Source organism: Marmota marmota, unplaced genomic scaffold, assembly GCF_001458135.2.
Source record: "Marmota marmota marmota unplaced genomic scaffold, marMar, whole genome shotgun sequence".
Lineage (NCBI taxonomy): Eukaryota > Metazoa > Chordata > Mammalia > Rodentia > Sciuridae > Marmota > Marmota marmota.
In genome coordinates, this window is record NW_026000205.1 from 2,405,733 (window position 1) to 2,415,082 (window position 9,350).

General features: G+C 40.2%; 1 long non-coding RNA gene across 2 annotated transcripts in view; it reads left to right on the forward strand.

Moving 5' to 3' along the window:
• The window catches only part of LOC125612572, a 38,363-nt gene that overhangs the window by 20,016 nt on the left and 8,997 nt on the right, over window positions 1-9,350 (forward strand). The gene's annotated exons all lie outside the window — the stretch shown is intronic.

The following is a 9,350-nucleotide window of genomic DNA, read 5'->3' on the forward strand; positions in this document are numbered from 1 at the left end:
ATGACCCTGTGTACTTGAACTTCTGTCTTGGAGTTTTCACAGCACACGCCCTTCCTGCAAGTCAGTGACTGCTAAACACTCTTCCAACACAGCGTTCCCCACGTGGGGACTTTTCACCTCCCTCCCAAATCATGGGCCAAACAGCAATAATCTGAGTCATTTGTGGTTCTCACAACTTGTGCAGAGCTACTGACATGCAGGAGGTCGAGGCCAAGATTGCTGCTCAATGTCCCACAGTGCTCAGGACAAACAACATAGAAGGGAATACCCAGCAGAACCAGAATCATATCATGGTGGATAAATGCCGTCCAACAAACGTCCCTGTATCCTGAGGCCTGAAACTTGTGGAATATCCACCCTTTTATCTGAATGTTTCTTATGTTTTTTATGAAAAAATAATTAGTAGGGGCTGGGGTTGTAGCTCAGTGGTAGAGTGTTTGCCTAACACGTGTGAGGCCCTGAGTTTGATCCTCGGCACCACATAAAGATAAATAAATAAAATAAAGGTATCCATGTACAACTACAAAAAATATTTAAAAGAGAAAAGAAAAAAGAATCTTCACAAATGTAACTGCAACAAAAATGATATGACATTCTTTCAGGTTAATATTGAAATTAATGAGGTCAACATCTCAATTTCTCTTATTGGATTCTGGAGTTTATTTCACTATTTCATTTGCTTAGGGATACTTTAGAATACTTGGTCAGTCTCACACTGATCCAGTTGTTCTTTACCTGAACCACAGTCCTTCATTCCCTCCCGGACCTCTAGTCAATCCCCCATGTGTCTCCACACTGAGCAAGTCCATGAGAACATTCTCAGGTCACTTTCACCACCCAGGCTACACAGTCCCTGCTTGGGCATGATCTGTACTGGAATGATCCCACACTCATTATCCTGTTAAGGAAGCAGCACTCAAATTAACTATTGAGCCCCCACAGTGATGGAGTCCTGTTCCTCCACAGGCTCATTTGTGCCTCCCACCAACTATGCAATTCAGGCTTATGAGTTAGAATAATTTTAAAATCCTGACTCTTGATTTTGACTGTGGTGAACATACTCTGAGTTTTGAAAGTGCACCATATCTTTAACACATACACTGATGGTTGCAGGTGAAACCTCAAATGTATGATCATTTGCAATTTTCCAGTTTCACTAAGGCGTGGCCTACCCCCTCCTGACTCTTAGCAGAGATCTTTCTTCAGCCATCTTCTCTCCTTCCCAGGACACCTGCCCTTAGCAATCCCAAATAGTTCATAACTTCATCATCCAGATCTATTCACAACATTCCCTTCATTATCAATGAAGATCAGATTCCCCCTGCAGGGGCTAGGAGCCCAGGGATAATTCCCAGGCTCTCATCTGGACATTATGCCCCCAAGTCTACACAGCCTGGATGGATGGGTGGGATCAGCCCCACTGCAGGGGAGCAGAGGAAAGAGGATCCCTGCAGAGAGGAGAAACCCTGGGACCTGAGGAGTCCAAGCACACTACTCTTGTCCTCCCAGGAGGGAAAATCAAGTGGGAAATGAAGGAACACAAGCTAAATCCACGATAGGACACAGAACAACAGGGTGGGCAGCATGGAAACAGCAGAAGGGTATTTCAACACCCAGGCTGAGATGGTGTCTGTCCCACCAGTGCACAGAGAGGGGACAGCAGGAACTTCTGTCAGATGTTTCAATTTTAGCAAGAGCATGAAATGAAAATATTCTTGGTAGGACTGTCTGTTAAATAGTGGAAGCTATGGGTGTATTTACTACCTTATTACACCTTCCACACCGTGTTTATAAATCACAAAGCGCACTCTACACCACACGCATAAAGACAACTATGTGCTCAAATGAACAGATATGCATCCAAAGAGACAAAACGTGGGAAGCTCTTTCACTTCCTGGCAAGGCTAGCAACTGAAGTCAGACACGTTGAAAAGTCACCAACCACAATTCCCGGGTTTTTACATTTTATGCTTCAAAATAGATATTATCAAAGTATTTGAAGTAAAAGCATGGATAATTAAAATACCAGAGTGGGAGATTATAAACAGTCTTTTCTAGTCAAGGAACCTGCACAACAATGTCAGGATAATAAAAGCAGAGGAGGGAGAAATGGAGAGGGGAAGCACAGGGCGGAAAGGGGAGGGAAAGGGGGTCATGAACCAAAGTCCAATTCCATGCATGGAAGATTTTGTCAGGATGAGTCCAACTACTCTGTGTAACTATAAAGTTCTAAGGAAGAAATAAAGATAAAGACAGCACCACACCCACACTCACTGCAGAATCCCAGGTTTCTCCTGAGGCACTTGAGAGCAGGGAGGAAATGTGCCAGAAGCCAGCCCTGAAGGGAGGGCCACCAAGTGCAAGTGCTCAAGTGACATGGCACTTTATGTCAAGGCCCTAACTACAAGTCACAAAAGACAAACAGGAAAACCCTGATCTCTCAATGTGTTCAAAACACAAGCACCTTTTACTTGTCACCTGGTGAATAAAACTCTACAAGCAGTACTGGGGATTGCCTTCTGGAAGTAAATGTGCAGAGTACATTAGAACCTTCTAGAAGTGATGGCATTTGAACACAAATAGCAGAATAAGTCCTAAAATAAAGAAAATAATTTCTATGAAGGAGAGCACACAATACCAACAACCCAGAATAGAAAGGAAAAACAAAGTCAAACTCAGTTTCTTGTAAAAAATCCTACATTTAACACCCCTGTCATGAGAATGTACTACTATTTTGAGAGCACAATAGTGTCAGGTATACAATGTTAGTGAGAGGTCAGAAGTAGTGTTGCACTCCTGTAATCCAGTGACCCCGAAGTCTGGGGCAAGAGGATAGCAAGTTGAAAGCCAGTCTCTGCAAATTAATGAGACCCTGTCTCAAATTAAAAAATAGAAAGGGCTGGGAATGAATGTCAGTGGTAGGTTCAACAGGAGCGGTGGGGAGAAAGAGAGAAAGAGCAGGTGAGGGAGAGGGAAAGGGAGAAAGAAAGAGGAAGAGATAAGAAAAAAGGAAATAAATAAAAATATGAAAGAGCAATTGGGAAATTGCAAATATTTGTGAAGATGAGACTGTGATTGATTGTGCCACCAATATGGGAATTTTGAGAGCTATCGGGAAATTCCTAGAAGACTTGAGTTACCATATATTTCGTAACTTCAGAAAGCACAGTGCAGTGCTCCCCATGATAACATCAATTAGTGGGAAAAACTCTTCCAAAAGAAATCCCAAAGAATGCTTCAACAGTGAAGGGCGCCAAACAGCAGATGCAGAAACATCTGCAAACACTTCCTAAGGGCAGGAGAGTGGATTCTGTTAATCACACTGTGGGCAGCATAGCCTTCCCAGCAGAGAGAAACACAGTTGGAACATTGATGACAAGAGTGTGGACTTCCACTTACAAATATATAACTGATTGGAGCAAATAAAAATAAAATAATAAGAAATTTAAAAATCAGTCTGCAAAAAATCATTGCAGATAGGAAACCCACATTGTGCAAAAAATTCCAGCATCTGAGCAACTGAGTTATCCAAAAATGAAGGTTCATGTGGCATTGTAAACCTCAGCTGTGTCACCAGCCACGGTTGTAGATTCTAAAGGAAAAACTCATCATCAACTTAAATAGATAGAATAGGTTTTCCCCATAAAATCATGAGATTAAATACCACATAATAAAAGTTAAAAATTTTAGGATGTAGCAATAGAGAAGATTTTACTTACCTTGAGATTATATCAGCTGAATGAACAGTATCATATTTGGGGTTAAACATGGGAAGCCTCCCTCTCAGATCAGATCTGAGTAAAAGTATCTTCTTTCCCTGTATCTTCAAAAGTATCTTCTGCTCCTCATGCCTGCAGAGGGCTTGATTGTCAGTACAGTAGGTTCAGGTTATAATCACTGGAAAGAAGGCAGCATTATCCTTCTTCATAAACAGATTAAATTTTATGGAGGCAAACTGCAGAAGTATTCACTAAATTATTTGAATTATATGAGAGATTGTTCTAGGTTATTGGGAACAAAGACATAAAAAATTTTTTGGATTACTATATTTTATCACAAAACTATTATTAAATCTCCATTTAAGAATGATACCATTTAGATAGACTTTTTAAAAGGAGATGAAAATCAGAAATGAGACATGATAAAAATGTTAAGCTTGCAATTGGAAAATGATGACATAAATTACTCTAAATGACTGTAGCATTTTAATAAAATTGATGTCCACTAATTTTAAAAAGGTGATAAAGGTATATATATGGAAGCATGCTGCAGAGACACATAAGACTGAGAGTAGAGTAGAAAGGCAGGCATAAAATGAAATTGGATGCAACTCTTTTGAAATATAACTGAATATCAAATGAGTCATGAAAATGAAGATGAGAACCTAAGAAAAATCATAGATTACAGGACACCTGAGACAGTGTATGGAACAGAATGGAAATTTCTCATAGGTGTTAAGAGAAAAATCAAGATCAATGTGGGACAGAGATTTTAAACACAGCTCAATTGAAACCCTGACAGAAATGCAGTGGTATGACAGACACTAACACACACAGGAAATGAAGGAATGGAAACAGCACAGGCATATATGAAAGAAAAGAGAATTAGAGTTAGAAATTAAGAGAGAGGAACATATGGGGACATTAAGACAATTATTAGAAAGAAAAATCTGAAATGGACTCAAGTCCCTTGCAGAAGCTCAGATGTGGTAAAGGGAATTCATGTAGGATCTTCCCACCTCACTGTCTCCTGGTGCTGAGGGCTGCAGGGTCCTTCTCCAGGCAGTCAGCCTCTTTGACACAGTGAGGTGTCTTGGAAAGGCAGTGTTTGACCTGCAAAGCCTCAATTTCAGGGACAGAATGACTACACCTCTCCTCCCAGGGGTCGTCCATCACCTTGTCACTTCCTGCCTCAATGACCTTGTTTACCATGAATCATTTTGATGCACCCAGAGGAGCAATGGATCCTCTCCCAGCACACAATGATCCTCTGGGAGTAACTGTTAGGTTTATTAATCAGGAGTGCTAAGTCATCACTAGAGAATGTGTTTTCTCCTGTTGGACTGCTTCAGAAAGTAAACCTGAGGATCTAGAAAGACACTGAAAGTATCCACACAGTTGATGGAAATGGCCACAGCTCTGGATCCAAGCTGACCCCTAGCAGTTCTCCAGAGAACATGCTGGCTGCTCCACGGGGGGCCACTGTTCCTTCTGCAGTCACTCTGTGATTCAATGTCCTCCACACTCCCTGAAGCACAGGCAAGGGGGAACTTTTACTTTTAATAGCCTGAATTTTTAATAGCCTAAAATTGTTAATTTAATAGCCTGAATTGCTTCATCATTTATATTTCCACACCATACTTACAACATTAGCAAAATGTTCTGCATTTGTCAAAAAAATAACATTCTGTCTTTAAAATTAAAATTTGCTTCCTCTTCAAGATGGGATACACAAACTCCCAAATCTCCATTGCTCCACCCAACAGTCATGAAGATGGAGGGGTTACAAATCAGTATCCCATGAAGTCCTGATGAACCCGTACACTCGACCCTACCTGTGCATACATGTGCTAACAAGCATAGAAAGGAGTTTGAGAACTAAGCCCAGGGGACCTCTGCCCAATCCCTTGTATACATTCTAGGACTGGATCTGAATAGCAAAGCTAAGGTTGTAAACCAACACTGGAATCCTGAGTTCACAGAAAATATCAACAAGCAGGGAAATAGAACACATTCTCTATTGAATATCAATAGGATCACAAGTTCTGAACTATAAAATCCATGTGTTCTGAAAAAAACAAAAATAAAATATCATTAAGACCACAAGTTTGAATATTATCCTAGTGTTAAAAGTGGTTTACACATAACCATTACAGTACTAAATGTGCTGTAGTTGAACATATACTTTTCACTCAGAGGCCTCCACGGTGAGATGTGGCCTGCTACTGAGGTCTATTGGGTCCCAGCCCAGACTTTGCATGGTGGTGAGACTGTGTTCAGAAGAGGCCACCTGCTGGGGCTCTGCAGCAGAGAGGGGATTGGTAGGCTGAATTTTGTGGTCATTGTTTTGAAGTTTGAGCAACAAAATCTCTCCTTGCATAGTGAACATCAATCAATACACACCCAACAATGAGTCAACAAAGAAGTTCAAAGTATTTGCCACTAAAGTGAAAGGAGAATTACGAAAATGCTCAAGCTAGCTAACTAACCTTTCAACAAAGCAATGCTGATACTTACTGATGTTTGATGTTTTATTTGGTTTGGTTTGGTACCAGGGATTGAGCCTGGGCGCTGAACCACTCAGCCACATTGCCAGCCCTTTTTTATATGTTATTTAGAGACAGGGTCTCCCTGAATTGCAGAGTGCCTTGGTCATCTGCTGAGACTAGTTTTGGACTCGGGATCCTATTGCCTCAGCCCCTTGAGTTGCTGGGATTACAGGCGTACACCGCCATGGCCAGAACTTGGTGATGTTTGAAAAGAGAATATAAAGCCAAGGAATAGAAGGTATAATGATAACCGAATGGAAGTTATAGAGTTCATAAACACAGCAACCAAAATTGAAACTCCATGAATGTCCTAAGTGAAAGAAATGATGACAATTGGGAAAGTGGGTATAGTGTCAGATAGATCAGTAAGTAGAAACCAGTAGGAACAAGACAGAGGAAAAGGGCTTAAAGGAAAATGAAGAAAGTTCACCCCTGTAGGACAAAACCAAAAGTATCACATTTATTCAGAGTAACAGAAGGAAAGAGAAATAAATGTGGGATGAGAAAAGATATGAGAAAAAATAGTTGAGGGGCTGGGGATGTGCCTCAAGCGGTAGCTCGCTCGCCTGGCTGGAACGGGGCACTGGGTTGGATCCTCAGCACCATATAAAAATAAAATAAAGATGTTGTGTCCACCAAAAACTAAAAATAAATATTAAAAAATTCTCTCTCTCTTTTCTCTCTCTCTTAAAAAAAAAAGAAAAAGAAGTTGAAAGTTTGTTGAGAGACATAGATCAACCATTAAAAAGCTGAGCTAGACAACAGGATGCATTGAAAAGCATTCATACTTAAGCATAACATTATTCTTGGTGAAGTATAATAATTGTATGAATTATTGGAATTCATTTGATATGTTTGCAAATGCACATTAAATAATTTGCTCTGTTTCATTCCCCACTACCTCACCTTTTACCCCATGATTTCCACCCTGGAATCTACTGGCCTCCCTTCTGTTCTCATGAAATCCGTTTTGTTCTTTCTTCTCTCTATCTTGCACATATGAGAGAACATATATGACCCTTAACTTTTTGAGTCTGGCTTATGTGACTTAATATGATGCTACCCAGTTCCATGCCTTTTCCTGGCAAAGACATCATTTTTTCCCCTCTTTATGACTCAAACAGTTTCCACATAATTCTCTCAAAAGATGCAGAAAAAAAAACCAGTTGACATTGTTCAGCTGAATTAATATTTAAAAATGTAAAGACTACACTCAAGGCCAACATTATCTAAGCATAGAAAACATAAGCATTTCTTCTAAAGGCAGGAACAAGAAGAGGAAGTACACTCTCACCACTCCTATTCTTGAAATTCTAGCCAGAGCAATCAGACAAGAAAAGGAATTAAAGGGAACAGATATATAGACTAAATAACTATATGAAAAAAATATATAAAAAGAACAAATTTTCAGTTTTTGCTAATGACCTAATCCTATATTTAGAAAACGCATACACCCCAACCATGCACTTCTTGAAGAAATTCAGCAAAGTACAATATAGAAGATCACAATATGTATCAATCATTTTCCTATACTCCAAAAGTTGCTGCTCAAAAAGAAATTAGGAAAACAATCCCATTTATAGTAACCTGAAAAAAATAAATGTAAATAAAGAAGTGAGACCTCCAGGGTTTGGCCCGTGAGTTGGAAAGTGGCCTATGCTGCCTAGGTGAGGGACTCCCAGGGTTCAGCACACTGAATCTGGAAGTTGTGGTTAGCACACTAACCACACTCAGCCCCATCACCATGGCAACCTGGCCTCCCTCAGGCACACAGCATGTCCCTTTCCTTCTGCCACTGAAATATTAGCCCATTTTTTGCTGCTCATAAGTGTGTTGCTAACTCTTTGGATCACTATGACCCTCAGCTACATTAGCCCAGTGACAGGCTATGCATAAAAGCCTGCCTATGCAATAATGAAGTGGATCGAGTTCTGTGAAACTGGTCTCTGAGGTCTCTTTACGACTTCCATTGCCACTCTCTCCTCAGCTGTTCGGTGGGCTTTGGCTGGACCGAGGGAGCCCACACTCTACAGTGAAAATAATAGAACATTGAAGAAATTGAACAAGATGGAAAGACCTCCTATATATTTGGATAGAGAGTATTAAAATTGTCAAAATGGCCATACTACCAAAAACATACAGATTCAATGCAGTTCCCTTCAAAACACCAATGGCATTCTGCACAGAACTGGAGAACAAAAGAGACTGAGAATACCCAAGCCATCCTCTGCAAGAAGAGTGATGCTGGAGGCATCACAGTACCTGATCGTCTATCATACTGCAGAGCTACAGAGAAAACAAGCATGGTGTTGGCACCAGAACAGACACAAGTATCAGTGGAGTAGAATAGAAGACACAGACACACCCACATAGTTACAGTTACTGGTACTAGATAAAGGTGCTAAAAACACACCTTGGAGAAAAGATATCCTTTTTAACAAATGGTGCTGGGAAAACTGGATATCCATATGTAGAAGAATGAAACCAGATCTCTCTCTCTCTTTCCGCTGCCTCCAATTCAAACCCAAGTGCATCAGAAATAAACCTAGGAATTAGACAAGAAATTCTGTAACTGCTAGAAGTAAACTTAGGGTCAGCACGCCAGCATCAATGACACAGGCACTGACTTCCTTAACAAGATCACTCTAGCTCAAGATATAAAACCATGGATCAGTAAATGGAACAGCATCAGAATTCCTCTGCACAGTAAGGCAATTATTGACATCATGAAAAGAGAGCCTATGGAATGGGAGAAGATCTTTGGTAGATATTCCTCTGACAAGGGATTAATACCAAGAATACATGAAGAACTCAAAAATCTTAACACGATAAAACAAATAACCCAGGCAATAAATGGGCAAAATAACTAAACAGAAAGAAGAAGTACAAATGGCCAACCAGTACGTGAAAAAATGTGCAACTTCTCTACAATCAAGGAAACTTATTAATAAGAGAGGTAAATAGGGAGCCTACATCCTGGGAACAAATTTTTACTCCTCACACTTCAGATAGAACCCTAATATCCAGAGTATACAAAGAACTCAAAAAATTAAACAATAAGAAAACAAATAACCCAATCAAC